At 37.7% G+C, this 17,977-nt stretch overlaps 1 protein-coding gene and 1 long non-coding RNA gene across 2 annotated transcripts in view; one reads left to right on the plus strand and one right to left on the minus strand.

Moving 5' to 3' along the window:
- uif (sushi, von Willebrand factor type A, EGF and pentraxin domain-containing protein uif) overlaps positions 1–17,977 on the plus strand; it is a 67,274-nt gene that overhangs the window by 32,987 nt on the left and 16,310 nt on the right. The gene's annotated exons all lie outside the window — the stretch shown is intronic.
- On the minus strand, positions 11,300–17,638 carry LOC143913795 (uncharacterized). The gene is made up of 2 exons (XR_013260770.1): positions 16,587–17,638; positions 11,300–13,710 (listed from the first exon to the last, which is right to left on the minus strand). It is a non-coding gene; the product is annotated as an uncharacterized LOC143913795 (long non-coding RNA).

Consider the following 17,977-nt stretch of genomic DNA (forward strand, 5'->3'; position numbering starts at 1 on the left):
GAAACGCTGACGGGTATGCCATGTCGAGTGCGTAGTGTGGCTTCGCCTTAACAATGATGGAGAATTTTGTCGGAATTTGGGATTTTATTGGGTCAGACGTGCGTTAATTGTCGAGAATGGATTCGAAACGGTCGGTACATTTTTTAAAAAGTGTTTGAAATTAACATTTCGATTCCGTTTGAAATTGTCGCCGAGCCGCCTTTTTATTGGACCTGTTCTCGTTGTCGAGATTAGAATCAAATGATACAATGTTCGATTCCAATGGTGATTTTCCGTCAACAATCGTTTAGTTTTTTTTTTTTTTTAATATTCGAACTTGTTTGAATCGCGAATCGCAAAAAACTATGCGAAGCACACTTTATTTTAAAATATTAATGCTATGAGATTTTTAAATCTGACTTAATGCATCTCTTCCGAGCTGTGATCGTTAAAATTTGAACTGAAATTTAGTATACTAAAGTACAATTTACTTTTAAATTCACAAAATGTCAAATAGATACATATTTCTTTGGTCGTGTTTTACTCTCAGTGTCTAGTTTTTTAGATTCACATAAATAGTATTACGGGTTTGGTAATATTTCTATCGTATTTTAAAAGGTTAAGTGATCTAATCTTATATGGAAAGTCTGATTTAATGCATCTGTAAGTGCTTATTTATATGCGATATCTCTTTAAATGTGCACCAGTGCGATAATACGTTATATCAAATGGCATTTATGTATTTAGTATGTATGTATGTAGATATGTATATTATAATATAAAGTGTCTGTAATATAAAGATCTTAAGTATTCGAATCTATATAGTCATTGTTTTTTTTTACAATATGAATATTTAAATAGAGTTGACGACGTTTTCATTTTCATTTTTGACATGTAAAAAATATTCTGATTAGTTTTTTGTGTCTCAACTACTGGTTGTCTCAGATTCGCCAACGCTTCTCGTTAAATCTATTGTATTTATACGAGTCTGTAGACTATAAAATTATACGTTGCAAGTATTCGAGGTTAACAAGTTTGAAAGCAATATATCGATGTTTTTGAACTGTTCGTTCACAATCAGTTACACGAGAGTTCAAGTTAAAATATTGACATTCAAACACGACTCGCATTATTCTTGCTCTCGGCCTTTTTTGTTCACACATGTGTGAACTGATTTATGAACAAAACTACAACCGAATCTAGAAAAATATGTCATATTTAGCCTTCTAGCCAAAGACATTGTTCACAGAATTTTCTTATGGAGTGATAGGCACACAAATCAAAACCTAATATATGTTACAGTTTAAGTATATCTTCCAGTTGTTATATATTTTAACTATTTGGAATATATTCCATCTAACCTGGTACCAACTACCGTTACAGTTTAAGTGTATTTTCAGTTGTATTGTATTTTGGCTAGTTGGAATATATTCCGTGTAACCCACTAAGTTGATTAATATGGTTGATTCATAGTACATTCCAACTGGTCAAAATATATTATAACTGAAAATACAGTTCAACTATGTATGTATAAGTTGGTACCAGATTAGTAGGAAATTGAGTTGGAAAATCACGTTCTTATTTTGAACACATTCCTAGAGCAATCGTAATACGATTCTCACTAACATAATTCACGATACCTAGCAAATATTAACACGTTATTAAATTCTAAAATATTCGTAAAAACATCAGAACTGTCTCACATATTATATCACAACTGGCGCACATTGTTGAAAGTGTATTTGCGCTTGTAGAATTATAATTTAATAGTTGATTTGTATTCGAATATGAATAACCTAAAACGCCAGTTGGAATATATTATAACTTAACTTTGACTTTACATTTTTTTACATAATATATAGTATCATCCTCAATGTAGATACAATATATTTGATAATGGAATACTTATCATCAAAAAGACTTTTAAAGCTTCCTCACAATGAAGTTCAAACGTCTTTTCTCCAAATAAAATATGTTTGCTGTATCACATTGTTTAATTTTTTTCAAATCATATTCAAACATTCGATCAAGTCGTCCTTGGGCTTTATTTGCTTTCGTTTGTTTGCCGTACCACATTTTAAGAAATTGGTAAATATTTGATACGTAAGATGCTTGATTCAGTGTCTCATGTAGTTTGAAACCGATGACAGTACCAATCTGTATAAAACAAAATGGAAATCAATCACACACTCATCACGTTAAGGTCCGGGTTGTAGAAATCCCCGAGAAAGACGGAACCGGCGTGAGGCGCCACTACTGTTCGAATCACATTCTAATCGTCACTCTCCAAACGATCGATTCGACCGGTGCGTTGAGAATGTGTTCTCGGATGCGTCAGTGCCGTAGAAAAATATATTTTCATTTTTTTTACTACACAAGTGTAGAGAAAGGCCGTCAGTCGACTTCTGGCCGAGTGGCCTTTCTTGGACGCCCGCTCTTTGGTTATCGACGAGATGCGATGACAAGTGTAGACGATAAATACAGCATACATCGGACGCGTTGGTCGCATTCGTCATGTTGATAAATCGAATGGTTTATCCGTGTCTAAATATCGTCCAATAATACCGGTTAAATTCGATATTTCGTGGGCGTGCACCATCTATGTATGGTCAACGGTAAATCCTCCGGGATTACGAGTCCGTAATGGGATTGCAATAATATTCAACAATGCCAGCGTGAAATTAGAAAGTCACGACTTTTATGATACAGTTGTAGTGTCTATGTTGGGTCCATTGTACAAAAAGGTGTTTGTTTTTTGAAACTAATTGAATTATAAATGGAGCAAGCAGACTGTAGAATTTCTTCAACTGGTGTTCTTTATTTAAATCTATACGTACCTACATATATACCCGCTATCTATTTTTTTTCATAATAAATACATACATACACATACATATATATGTTTATTCTTTAATCTGATGATCTTTTATAGACAATTGAAAATATAAAAATATAATAGATAGATATGTACAGCAATACTATGATGAAACCGTACAAATATGTGGATCTCTTGAATATATGTACCTACATATATAAAAAATAAATAAAAGCTTTTAAAAAAATAAATATCATGATAAAATGTCTGTGGAATTCTCTAGAGAGGACAAAAAATAACGAAGTTAGAGACAGTGTTTTATAGGTGGTTCCAATTTTGTATGGAACCATTTCAATAACTATGTACATTACATCAAGTCTTAACGAATGCAATGCTATTAATAAATCATTCAAGCGTATTAGGAATCGAACTGAGAACATTCAATCTTGAAGCCAATGCTCTATCGATTGAGCATATATTATATTAATAAATTGAACACATTTTTTGTATCTTTCTCATATGTAAGATCCGATGAAGGACACGGAACTGGCAAGTTCAACATGTAACCAGTTTCTTCACGCCGTATAACATTACCAACACAAGTAATTCGCCTTGTAAATTCATATGTGTGTACATATGTATCTATAAACATATGCATGCACTTGTTAAGTTGCATCTTTCAGGTCTCAAGGTTGGTCGACTCGTGCAGCGATTTTTGTCATGTAAATATTTTCAGCTATTTTGCATTCCATTGGTCGACGTATTTTTAAGCTTCATTAGTGCATAGGTATTGTACACGTGAGTCGAATAGCAAATCGAACAAGTCATCGTTGACGATGATGATACTAGAGAAATATTTTTACCGATGATCTGATCGTTCTTTGGGTCTCGTTTGATAAATAATCAACCGCTTTGTGTTGGGTCGGGTTTTTTTATTTTATTTTTGTTGTTTTCATCGTTGTATATTTTTTACGTCGTATTCTGTTCACGATCTTGAAGTGGCATAGTTGCAATCGGGCGTTGGTATTTGTGAATGATGCATGATGGGATGGATGATGTTATTGAAAAATTTATAAACTTAAGCTTAAATATAGGTAGGTATATCGATCGAATATAAATGAGGAATAAACTTTTGTTTTTTATTTATAATATTTAAAAAGGTGTTTATTGTTGATGACTTTGTGTATGTATGTATGTACATATGTATGTATATATATTCGTATGTTTTTATATAATAATTAGAAATGATCCAAGGACAACGATCAAAATCCAAAATTATATGAATTTATAAATATTTCCTATTTAAAAGTGGCGGAAATCCAATTTTCAGTTCCAAAAACACTATTTCGGTTTTACTTAATTCGCAAATTATTATCACCGCTTTTAATTCGATATGTCCAGAATCTTTGGAAAAAAGAATAAACTTATTAGAAGCCATCGGTATTCTTAAATATTTTAAAACGCAAAACATTTTATTTAATGTTTTACGAGATATTTCTCGAAATGAAGGAAAGTGGACTTAGCCACTTACAAATAAACGGCTCATATATTCATCTGAAAAAATAGCTTTTAAGCTAACATTTTAAAGCTAAAAAATATGTAGATGGAAACAAAAGATGTCCAGATATGAAACAAAGACCAAAAAAATGTATATAAAAGTAAAATGGAAAAAAGTTGAAAATCAATATAAAAAGTACAAACATTTTTGAATTATAAGTTTGAAGTATCTGAACTTCATATAGTGCTGTACTAAATTCTGTTAACTCAAGTTCAATATTGAGCACTCACTCTGGAGTGAATTTCTTTGGCACTCTCAGCTTCTAACGTTCACTGTTTGCTTTCCTAATCAAACATGCACGTTTAATTTGCCCAAGAATTTAACGCTACCGCTTCTTTACAATCATACCTGTCTGTATTCGTACATTTCTTTCATTGTCATTTTAACCTTTAAAAGTAAGGATTCCTTAAACGTTTCGCCAGCTTCCCGGTTCCGCTATTAAATCATAATTATTCACATTACGAAATTGGTTTACGACGACTCTACGAAAAACTACGGAAAACATAATAGGTCGCCATTGTTCCACAATCGTCGAGAACAATTGTGAGAAATCGCTGTCGTCGAATCGAACCAGCTTCATTTGGAGCAAACCGTGTGCCGTCTGGAAATGAGCGATCTCATTAAAACGGCTGAAAATTCAACGCATCCGTGTCCTCCGTCGAATGCATCACTTTTGTAATTTGCATAATTAATTTTGTACGATTTTTTATGTGCACATCTTCCACGATGCACTCGTATATTCGTGCGTGCTGCAGATGGGTCTGTATGTGAATCGCGATTTCAATAGGGAAAGTACATATGTACGTACGGGTTGAATGTTATACAATCTTGATCGGAATAAAGCGTGATCCAAATGAGAATATAGAAAAACTTCATCATAATGGTGTCAATGCGAAAGAAAAATCGCGAAAAAAGTTCGCTATAATAATATAGCGTACATCACATTCTAGGTAGAGTCGTTTTAAAACGAAGAAAGTGTAACACGAGAACGTTCCTATGTAATTTTAAACAAATATTATATTGTTCTTGTTTCAAATTGAATGTAAGTACCTATTAGGTTTAGCAAAATGGGCATTTGAAAAAAAATCGATACAATAAAACCCTTTTGATTTTAACCTATTTGGTACTGAGCTCCCTTTCTAATGTTTGATATGATCATTAATATTATAATGTGATTTTTTTTGTCAATATCTCGTTATTTTTAGTAAGTCCATAGATTCACTTGTCATATTGTCGCCTGTAAAGAATACCTTACGTTAGCTGTGTGAATTGTGAATTTTTCATTTTAATTACAAGGCTTTTCATCTTTACAGACATTGCATTTTCATAGTACTTACATATTTTCGCTTATCTAATAAGTAATAACACACTTTGACGTCACACCCACAGTTTCTATTGTGAAAGTGCAACTGCAATTTGACGTGAAACTTGTTTACCTACAATTTTGAAAACTTTTCAGTGTGATTGACGTTCCGATCGATCCGCAAGCTTCAATTACACAATCGCAATAACAATTGCACAATAAATTGCATCGCACGCCGCAACGCATACAAGACAACGAGTAATATTTGCCGGTCGAACGGTCATGGGACGGACAGCCAACAACCTCAGACGACCGCTGAAAAAAAACGCACATACGCTCATTTTTAACTATATACTGTTAACTTTGGCGAAACGGTAAAGATGAAAAGACTACAACACAGACGGTCGAAACAAACAAAACGGAACTGTCCGCAAGAAAGAGTGAAATGAGCGAGCATTGTGTGCAGAGGAACCGTAACGGTTTCAATGTCCGACATTTGTCGACAATGATGTTAAATTTTGCTCATTCGTTGTTGAGCCACTGGGTTAACCGATTCTTTGATATCAAGTTTTAAAAATAAACAAACAGCCCTTAGATTGTCTTATAGTATATCAAATCAGTTCTTACATCGACTTTTACTACTTACATATTCATGTAGTACGTATACATATGTATGTTACAATGATATTGTTAGTGTCAGTGAAATTATAATTTCACTGACTCAAATAGTGAGTACGGATGTATAAATATAATTGCAAATTCACTTCTTAAGTGGGTGAAATGGTAATAACTATAATTCTATGTATAAATTGAAAATTTTTGACAAAGTGTAGTATTTTAATAACATAAGCTTTATTGATATTTAAAACTGATTTTTAGACAATTTTGAAATAAGTGAACTCAAAATTCTAAAGCCTTTATTTATTTTGACGATAATATGTGTGTTTCATTCTGCTTGGGTGAATGTAAAAGCTTCATTCGGGTTTTCGTAATCAGAAACTTTATTTTCATAGTGCATATGTACCTACATATATGTACATAGTATCAATTATGTAGTTGTTGAATGGTAAAGCATTCTATAAAATAATCTTAAGTTGGTATTTCCTGCCATTCAACTGTCTTAAATTATAATTTCACTAATAGAGGTTAGTGAATATGGAATTTCCGTAGTGAAAATATAACTATACCCAGTTAATGTATAATTGGATATAAATTCACTGAAACGTCAGTGTAATAATGATTTCGCTGTTGTTATAATTTCACTATTACATATGTACATATATCAAGTAACATAACATATCTTAATAATTAGGGAATATTTTGATGATAAGAACCAAAATACAGAATTCAGTTTTTATTTTTATGATGATTATACATATATTTATTTTTCATTATCATTTAAAAGTTCTAAGCTCATTTTAGATATGTACGTAAGTATATTCGTTCGAAAGTATTCATAGACAATGAAAAATTATAATCTAATCGGTATACTGACAGCTCCTTGTTTTAATTAAGTTAATCAAGAAGTTTGAAGCTGTCTATTTCGTGACTAAAAAAAAATCTAATTCAAAACATCCAATTTTTGACTTAATGTTTTCTGTCAGTATACCCAAGATCTGTTTAAATGACTAAATTTTAAACCTGTTTTATTACTCAGAAGATAATCTTGCTTTATGATGCAAAAATCATCTTTGGGAAGATTAATGTTGAATGAAATCATCTTCAGGAAGATTATTTTTGAACCTCATTTTTCATTCCTATGTTTTGATAAAGATAAATTAAATTATTTAAATTAAAACTGCATTAAGTAGAAGTTTAGTTTAAGCAGTAAAGATGTTGTTTTTCTCATTCTTCAGATTTTAGTGTGTATTCAATATGGCATGAAAGGCTGTGCCATTCTGTTCAAGTGCACAAAGACAATAGTGCACAAGCCAATTACCATAATCTTCGATGGGATGTAATTACAGTGGACTCTTTGAACCTTAAGCACGAAGAACAAACTCGTCCTCCATGTTCGATGAACCGACCGATGAGTCTATCGAACCTCGTCATAGATGTAAATCCTACTATTGTGTGTTTGACACGAATCTACTCTTGAGTCACACCGATCGATTCGCTAATTCAGCCGATTCTAGAAAAAGAAATCGCATCTCGATGGTTATATGATTCACAATTTTGACCTGGTATTTTGTAACGAATTAGTTATCTTTCGTCTTCGACACCGTTATTCGACGATGCTCTTCTTCTTCGCGGATTGATTTTGGAATTTATCGATTTTATTGGGCAATTATTATTATGCGAGTGGCTATTAAGGCATTTGGGTAGCGTTGATTATAATTATCGGCGTATTTTTTTCTTTTATGCGTTATCGAAAAGCTACGGACAACTTATTTTTAATGTACGTACATGGAAAAAATAATAATAAAAAATTCGTAAAGCGCACGAACCGAACAATCGTAGCTTTGCGTTAATTAATTAAAAATATACGCTTTAATGTATGAATAAAATTTACTGCGGCAACAAAATAACTGTTGTATATATTGCAGTCTATTCATTTTTATTTTGTACGAAGAATTTGCTGTTCCTAATATATTTTGACCATTTTAGAATAATGTATGTTTTACTGGCAAACAGATATATTGAAATTTTAATGAAGTTAAATGCTTTCTTTACGTGTCAATTTATTACATACGAAAACGTTTAATATACAGTTTCAAAATTCTATTATGCTAGCTATTCTTATAAAATATTCAATTTATGTACATGCAAAACACATTCATTTTTTGCCATGATACCATACACCATAATTTGTAATACATAACACATCTATTGGTTGATTAATCATGTTTTTGCATCGTAATCAAGGAACTATATAGTATATCTATAATATTAATGTTGTGCATATGTATGTACATATACATACATATGTATGTGGATATATAAAATAAGTAGGTACCTTGATATAAGTCGCATATATAAAAATAAGTACCTGAAGATAAGTCTCTCAAAATCAATCGTAATTAAATTTAGCTTCTATTTAGTTTTCCACCAATGATGTCAACGCACGTCGTATGAATGCTAAGCACTAAACCCAATGTTTAAACTCAATTCTATGTACTTTTATATGGGTTACAAAAATAAAACAGTTTTACGATTGTAACCGTTTGTTTGAAAGCGTTAAATAGATTTGTTAGAACGTCGAAGCATTTAGTTAAGTTAATGACAAACCGAGATAGGCCGTAATTACCCAGTTTTCCGCGAGCCCACAGGTAGCTTTACTGGGAAAATGCATTACACATCGCATCCGCCTTCCGTTGTCGTCAACTTTCTAAATATTCGTACTGTCCACACGGGTGTCACAAAGGTTTCTAACCTCTGATCGATCTGAAACAATCGTCAAAACGTCGAACCTTTTGGAAAGCATCTTCATCGACGTCTTACGCATTACGCGTAACCTTAATTCGCAATCGCCACACTTTTAATAAACGAGACAGTCAAAGTAATTATTCACATCTGAGTATCAATGCATATATCTACTCGATGATTTGTCGATAGTCATTGCGTGCCTATGTATAATCGATGATTTGTCGATAGTCATTGCGTGCCTACGTATAATCGATCGTTGCTTTTGATCGTTTCGACAGAATTTTTCTAAAATGTATTGTGAAAATCTAGGTCGTATATAATATTTTAATGGTGTACCTATATATTGGGATGTTTTATAAAATTTGTAATAAAATACTAATACTAATTATATTTGCATACAGTCACTCCGAATATTATTGAATTGTGAGATCACGCTATCATGGAATTGTGAGATCACGCTATATTATGGAATTTTATAATGATATGTATGTATGTATATGCATTGAAATATTAAGTCATGATTATTGTGCTGTTTTCACAATTGTAATTAAATTTGACGTTACATCGGTTTTCCCCGAGCGACTTGAACGCGCGTACTATGACTTCTAAGCGCGAAACCCAAATATTAAAATGTAAACAAATTGAAAGTTACATTTTATTATTTTTAGTTTGTTTGTTAAAGAAATTTCCGAGTGAATCTAATGTTTGAGATGAAAGTCGGATATGAGACCTAGACCGGCTCGCATTTTCTCGAAAGTTTCCCATATAAGTGGTGGTCACTACTTATTCTACGTGTGTAAATAATAATAACAACGAGTTTCAAGGCCGTAAAGTGCTCTTTCTAACACAAAACTACGCACTTTTCTTTCTATTTGCTTATCGTTGTTAACACTAGTGGTCGTTTACAGACGATTTTCGACTGCACTGCGATTTGTGGGTCACTACAAGCACTCTGAACCGAATTGAGATTCCCTACGCATTGGCAAAATCCCATCGATGATGCCCATTTCTCGAAACTTTCCTATGTGACCGTGATTCGAGACATGCACGTAACTCTAATTTACAATAATTGCCGTTTCGGTAATACCGATTGACTTCTTTAGCTACAAAACGCTTCCGTTTCGCTACAGTAGACAAAACGGAAGTACGTAACTTCGAAAAGTGGCCTCTAGGCGTGAACGATTAGCTCACTTCCTGCGTATGTGTTTTATTACCGATTATTATGATATTATGGTCCAGCTGGGCTCTGATCGATGTATCCACATTGTAGGCATGCGAGTACTTGTGCGTTTCCTACGAAACGATTCGAGATCAATCGGTTCAGTGAAAGTGACTTTCGCGAAAATGGCAGACGTTAGCCGCATTCACAATATTTTAAATTGTTACAGTGAATTTGTAACAATTTTATAAATGTGTTGAGTTTCACTTTATATGAGCCATTCCGGGTAAAAGTGGATCGAGTCACCTATTTGAATAGCGATTTGATTCATCGGTTCATTCAATGGTTGCCTCTTTCTTTTATTTATCCTTGACTTTCTGTCCATTTATGCCATCTGCATACAATAAGAGTTTTCTTATTATGTACATATTTCAGCGAATCAAAATCAGCTGACCATGAAACGAATAGGAGTATTAGAAGCAATGCTAATTCCTTCACGTAATTTTACACATTAAAAAATCATTATAATATGATGAATTAGTTCATTAAAAATACGTGCAGATAAAAATAGCAAAAAAAATCGTTAATGCATTCACACTCGAATTCGGGTTTCGCGCTTATTATTCATACGACACGCGTTAAAGTTTCCAAATAAAATGTGCAATACATTCGATTGGCGTTTACTTAACTCATTTATGGGACAAATTAATTTTACCTTAAAATAAATAAATAAAATTAATCTCACTATGTAACTAGCACAACGAAAATATGGCTCATTTTATGCTGTACATTTTTACTGAGAAAATTTTTATTTTCCACAAAATTTTCTATCCTCATTGATCGAACCGCAGTTTCTTTGGTTTTCATATGAAGTATTTTGTTGTTTTTTATAATATTAAACAAAAATTTATTTCGTCATATTCAGTATGCTCTCGACTACTCATAGTCTTATTAGCCGTGATAATAATATGAAAATCTTAAATATTTTTCCTTATCATACTAGTATAAGGTACATTAAAGTCTTTATATTATTTCTCCGAAATCTTAATCCGACAATGTATTCAAACGAAATCGACTTAAGTGAATTTTTCTAAAGGCTTTCCACGTTGTTTCAAAAACACACTGGTGAATGAAAACACACTAGGATAATCGAAATCGCGTGTCGGTCAACGGTAACACGTCGGTAGAATGAGACTCGTTAATCAAAAGTGCTCATGTCCGAAATTCAAAACAGGTATTATGTATCTGTGCGACTGCCGAGTGGAAAGACCTGCTCTAGCCGATGATAGAGTATACCGTTAGAAAACACCTGCAAAAGAACTTCTTCATCTTCCACCACCACTGAACAACCGACGCCTAATTTCATCGGTAGATCCATCAGACGGAAGGACAGGCAATCTAGCTTTCTTCGTGACAATTCTTTTCGGCGAATAGTAGGACAGAGCGTTTAACCACAATCCTCCAACCGAGAAGAGAGATGACACGTCAATGAATGGCATTTTATGCATTTCCTACTCGATCGTCCGTCTCTTGCACTTTGAAACATCCAAGATTTCGAACACGTGTTCGTCGATTTTTTTTATATACGCGCGATACTTGACTCTTCGTTTAGCGACCACACCCTCGGGTTAACTTTCTCTTCCACGAAACTCGCGTCGAAAACACCAGACTAATATCGATTCTTCTAACTGATGAAAAATCTCTTCCAACTATCGTTAGTGATTTTCTGATCGAATCCACTTTGCAAATCTAGTCTAGTGTGGAATGAATATGATTCATTACTCAATATCCCGTACGACACATACTCTGGTCGGTAATTATTATTGCGGTTGAGCAAGAAGAGCCGAGTTACCACACAAATGCTCATGTAACACATCCACAGTCACGAGATGTATTGAGCGACCGATCTGGATGCGTATAATGTTGTTGTTACATACTTATGTGAGACAATGGCGAATTTAGCTCATCTTCAATTGACTAAACGTGAACAGTTTTTTTTTGGAAAATTTTGTGTTGTTTTTACATACTATCCAAAGTTCAAGCCTACGAGCAAGTACTGTTAACTACATACATACCTATGCTTTTACTTTTTTGCCCTAAAAGCATGATTGAATTTTTGATAATAATTCTCAGAACTTTTCACAATGAAATTGTGTAATATTATACTCAATTACTACATATTATATTTACAATCTGACGACAACATCTTAATTCGAACGAGGCGACAACAATTAAGCAAATTACTAACGCGACAATCGAGTTACGATTTTACTTTTCTTAATTGAGGTCGTGTGAAACTTTTCATACGTAGGTTCCATTCCGCCATTCTCAACTTCCTCTTTTTACACAACACGAAGAAAAAATGCGAATTGCACGTTAGGAAAATTCCGTGTCGATACGATTGACGAAAATGTAACGACAGGTTGCGATCAGAATCAACCTTAGCCTAGAAAAAAACTGACTTGTATTAGGCAACGAACATTTATTGTATATTGTACTTTGCAATAATTTCCCTTCACATTTTAACATATGTGGGTATCTTTCAATCAAAAACTTCAACCTGTTGGAACCAAAATAGTACTGGATTCATCCATCATCGTTCCTCCCACAGACTCATCCTCGATTGTCAATCATACCCAGTGGGGTCACAATCGGTTCAGCATGTGCCAGCCCGCCTTCGCAACAAAACAATGTATTATTTCATTGCGTTTTCCCATAGTATATCGCGTGTGAGAACATATCTACAAGTGGCTGGAACAATCGTATTTTCGGCTAGCAAGCTCACTCAGTGTGTAATATTATGGCAAATTACGCTCTCCTAGTTGGTTGGCAAGCGAGCTTCATGGCGTGAAGCTCTCCAAGATGTATATTTGATATTATATTGTATACACGTGAAGCAATCTGTGTGTGTGTGGCAACGCACCCACAGCAGCAAACTCGCTCTTATTCAGCGAATTCATTGTTTTAGTCGTAGGTGGTGTGGTAATAATGTTCTGACGATAAAGAACTTCTTGCGTATACCTTCGTATCCCACATAAAAACGGAATATTAAGAAAAAAACACATCTGATGTGATCAACACGTGACTTTCTCTTCGCGAATTGCACGTACTATTTTAACCATATCGAAGAAACTTACTGACTTAAGTGCAACCAATAGTTTCGGTATGAAGCTTCATTGTTATGGGCTTTGGCATTTTTTTAAGTTATCATTCTTAGATCTCCAGTGCTTGTTGCTATTATATAAATAATCTCTAGCAATTTTTGCATAAGCATTTTTTATATACCAATGAGTTTTTTAAGGTATTTGAGTGATAAGTCCATGTGATATTCAATATAAATTATTAGGATAATGGATTAGCTAAATGATACATTAAATTTCAAAAGATATTTCAAAATGAGACCATTAAAAACCTATTATCAAATTCAGAATAAACTTTGGGCTATTGCCCTTTTTTTAATTCACCTGGAAAATTTGAGCCAAAAATTAAGTTCATACTGTCGAGACTGTGAAGCGAAGAAAATTAGAAATCTAATCTATAATTTGGAAAGAGACTTTGTATGTAAATATCCTTGGTCGTCGTCGTCGTCGTCTTCGTCGTCTTCGTCGTCTTCGTCCGTAGATCGGTGACGTCATCGAACACGTGATTCGATTTTTTTTTTTTTTCGATCCATGGGCGCCGATTTTTTTTTTCGTTTCAATGGATTCACCCCCGCGGGGGCGCAAGGCGAGTAGCTTCATGGGGCCCCGCCAGGGGCGCCACAAGGGGCGCAGCCCCGTGGGGCTCAAAAGGGGGCGCCACAAGGGGCGCAGCCCCGTGGGGCCCCGAAGGGGGCCCGGGGGGCCCAGCCTCATGGGGCGCAGCCCCATGGGGCTCAAAAGGGGGTGCCACAAGGGGCGCAGCCCCGTGAAGCCCCGAAGGGGGCGCGGGGGGCCCAGCCTCATGGGGCGCAGCCCCATGGGGCTCAAAAGGGGGCGCCACAAGGGGCGCAGCCCCGTGGGGCCCAGCCTCATGGGGCGCAGCCCCATGAGGCTCAAAAGGGGGCGCCACAAGGGGCGCAGCCCCGTGGGGCCCCGAAGGGGGCCCGGGGGGCCCCGAAGGGGGCCCGGGGGGCCCCGAAGGGGGCCCGGGGGGCCCAGCCTCATGGGGCGCAGCCCCATGGGGCTCAAAAGGGGGCGCCACAAGGGGCGCAGCCCCGTGGGGCCCCGAAGGGGGCCCGGGGGGCCCAGCCTCATGGGGCGCAGCCCCATGGGGCTCAAAAGGGGGTGCCACAAGGGGCGCAGCCCCGTGAAGCCCCGAAGGGGGCGCGGGGGGCCCAGCCTCATGGGGCGCAGCCCCATGGGGCTCAAAAGAGGGCGCCACAAGGGGCGCAGCCCCGTGGGGCCCCGAAGGGGGCCCGGGGGGCCCAGCCTCATGGGGCGCAGCCCCATGAGGCTCAAAAGGGGGCGCCACAAGGGGCGCAGCCCCGTGGGGCCCCGAAGGGGGCCCGGGGGGCCCAGCCTCATGGGGCGCAGCCCCATGGGGCTCAAAAGGGGGCGCCACAAGGGGCGCAGCCCCGTGGGGCCCCGAAGGGGGCCCGGGGGGCCCAGCCTCATGGGGCGCAGCCCCATGGGGCTCAAAAGGGGGCGCCACAAGGGGCGCAGCCCCGTGGGGCCCAGCCTCATGGGGCGCAGCCCCATGGGGCTCAAAAGGGGGCGCCACAAGGGGCGCAGCCCCGTGGGGCCCCGAAGGGGGCCCGGGGGGCCCAGCCTCATGGGGCGCAAGCCCTAATAGGCATTAACTAAGGGGGGCGAAGCCCTAGACGGCAATTAATCATGGGGGCGCGGAGGGGCGAAGCCCTAAAAGGCAACTGATCATGGGGGCGAAGCCTTAGACGGCATTTAATCATGGGGGCGCGGAGGGGCGAAGCCCTAAAAGGCATTAACTAAGGGGGGCGAAGCCCTAAACGGCAATTAATCTTGGGGGCGCGGGGGGCGAAGCCCTAAAAGGCAACTGATCATGGGGGCGAAGCCTTAGACGGCATTTAATCATGGGGGCGCGGAGGGGCGAAGCCCTAAAAGGCATTAACTGAGGGGGGCGAAGCCCTAAACGGCAATTAATCTTGGGGGCGCGGGGGGCGAAGCCCTAAAAGGCAACTGATCATGGGGGCGAAGCCTTAGACGGCATTTAATCATGGGGGCGCGGAGGGGCGAAGCCCTAAAAGGCATTAACTAAGGGGGGCGAAGCCCTAAACGGCAATTAATCTTGGGGGCGCGGGGGGCGAAGCCCTAAAAGGCAACTGATCATGGGAGCGAAGCCTTAGACGGCATTTAATCATGGGGGCGCGGAGGGGCGAAGCCCTAAAAGGCATTAACTAAGGGGGGCGAAGCCCTAAACGGCAATTAATCTTGGGGGCGCGGGGGGCGAAGCCCTAAAAGGCAACTGATCATGGGGGCGAAGCCTTAGACGGCATTTAATCATGGGGGCGCGGAGGGGCGAAGCCCTAAAAGGCATTAACTAAGGGGGGCGAAGCCCTAAACGGCAATTAATCTTGGGGGCGCGGGGGGCGAAGCCCTAAAAGGCAACTGATCATGGGGGCGAAGCCTTAGACGGCATTTAATCATGGGGGCGCGGAGGGGCGAAGCCCTAAAAGGCATTAACTAAGGGGGGCGAAGCCCTAAACGGCAATTAATCTTGGGGGCGCGGGGGGCGAAGCCCTAAAAGGCAACTGATCATGGGGGCGAAGCCTTAGACGGCATTTAATCATGGGGGCGCGGAGGGGCGAAGCCCTAAAAGGCATTAACTAAGGGGGGCGAAGCCCTAAACGGCAATTAATCTTGGGGGCGTGGGGGGCGAAGCCCTAAAAGGCAACTGATCATGGGAGCGAAGCCTTAGACGGCATTTAATCATGGGGGCGCGGAGGGGCGAAGCCCTAAAAGGCATTAACTAAGGGGGGCGAAGCCCTAAACGGCAATTAATCTTGGGGGCGCGGGGGGCGAAGCCCTAAAAGGCATTAACTAAGGGGGGCGAAGCCCTAGACGGCATTTAATCATGGGGGTGCGGAGGGGCGAAGCCCTAAAAGGCATTAACTAAGGGGGGCGAAGCCCTAAACGGCAATTGCTCATGGGGCGTGGAGGGGCGAAGCCCTAGAAGGCAAAGGCTCAGGGGGGCGCCGAGGGCGAAGCCCTAGAAGGCAAAAAAAAATTTTGATTTTTTTTTTTGATTTTTTAAAAAAAAAATTTTTATTTTTTTTTTTATTTTTTTTTTATATATTTTTTAATTTTTTTTTTGATTTTTTTTTTATTTTTTTTTTATTTTTTTTTTTAATTTTTAAATTTTTTTTTAATTTTTTTTTTTTTTTAATTAAATTAGCTTAGTCATGTTTAAGCGGTTTATATTATAAACACTGAGCGAAGCCGGGTAATACAGCTAGTTAATCAATAAAGAGAACTTATTAATTTTATTAACTTAAAAAAATTACGGAAAAAATGATAAACTTGTATATAGTTTAAGTTTCTAACGTTTTCACTTTCCAAAACTAACATTATTAATTAAAACTATAACTCAATTGGTCTCTTTTTATACATACATACGGAATCCATTCGAAAGATAACTCTCACTTCTACAAAATACCGCTATAAATTCACCACAATTTATTACCTCATCAAATTTATCGGTTTTCTAACTCAAAGCGATTTACGCAACAAATTTTCATATTCAAACCAAAAAAAAAAATTATACGTCCCTACAGTAATGGGCGAGGAAGTCAAACATCACCGTTATCTAAACGTTTCCTTATTGTGTACGGCATTTTGTCCGGAAAAGAACGATTTCCAAATGGAAAACTGAAACTTATTCACCGGATATTTGAATTCTTCACTCGTTGACAACCAAAATTCACATGCCATTGCAGTGAAAGTTAACCTGGGGCGGAGCTAATTCAATTTCCCATCGATGAACCCATAACACCCGACATAATTCAGAATTTTCTCATCATACATATGTACATACATACGTATAAGGCGAGGTCCTCTTGTACCAGAATTTCCATTTAATTGGGCCGTCGACAACCTTCAATTTCAGCGAACTCGCTCGCTCATGTGCATCTTGAGAGAATATCGACGCAGCCTCTTTAGCAATTACGGCCGTTGCAATTTCGAGGTCTGCGCCATTATTGTACGGCGGCTATTATTCGCCGTGGTCTCGTCGCCAACATTCACCCATTGCCACACTCGAAGGCCAAACTACAGATGCTTATGTGTTTCAACTCTTGGCGACAATCATGCAAATGATACGAGTTCATAGTCACCGAGTGTTCACACCCACAGGCAGAATGTCTCTTTTATTGTTTTCTTAGTCACCTTTAATAACCACTCGAGCGTCAAACCCACATTTTTGACTACTTTTAGTAATGAATTTTTATTTTAATGCCCATCATAAAATATATTGTTCATAGGCTAGCAGATTATTCAATTTTACAACAAAAAAAAATAAATTATAGTGAATTCTATACAATACAATGTTTGATAATCTTTAACAAACAATTCTCAACAAATTCAATGGTTTCAGGTATTTTTTAAAAGCTTTCCCTGTATTTATCTTTTAGTAAATAATAATAATAATAACAACTTTATAAACAATACAAAGGATCGCTGACTGTAAAGAGTCTTTAACTAACTTATAAAATGTGTTCTAATATGAACATTATATAATAATTGTCGATAAATGTTTGCCTTTCAACCAGGCCTTTGGAGTTATTATTTTCTTTTTTACAATATGTTTCAATTAGACAATTTTATTGAATTAAATCCACTAATA

The sequence above is a fragment of the Arctopsyche grandis genome, chromosome 6 (assembly GCF_051622035.1).
Source record: "Arctopsyche grandis isolate Sample6627 chromosome 6, ASM5162203v2, whole genome shotgun sequence".
Taxonomy (NCBI): Eukaryota; Metazoa; Arthropoda; class Insecta; order Trichoptera; family Hydropsychidae; genus Arctopsyche; species Arctopsyche grandis.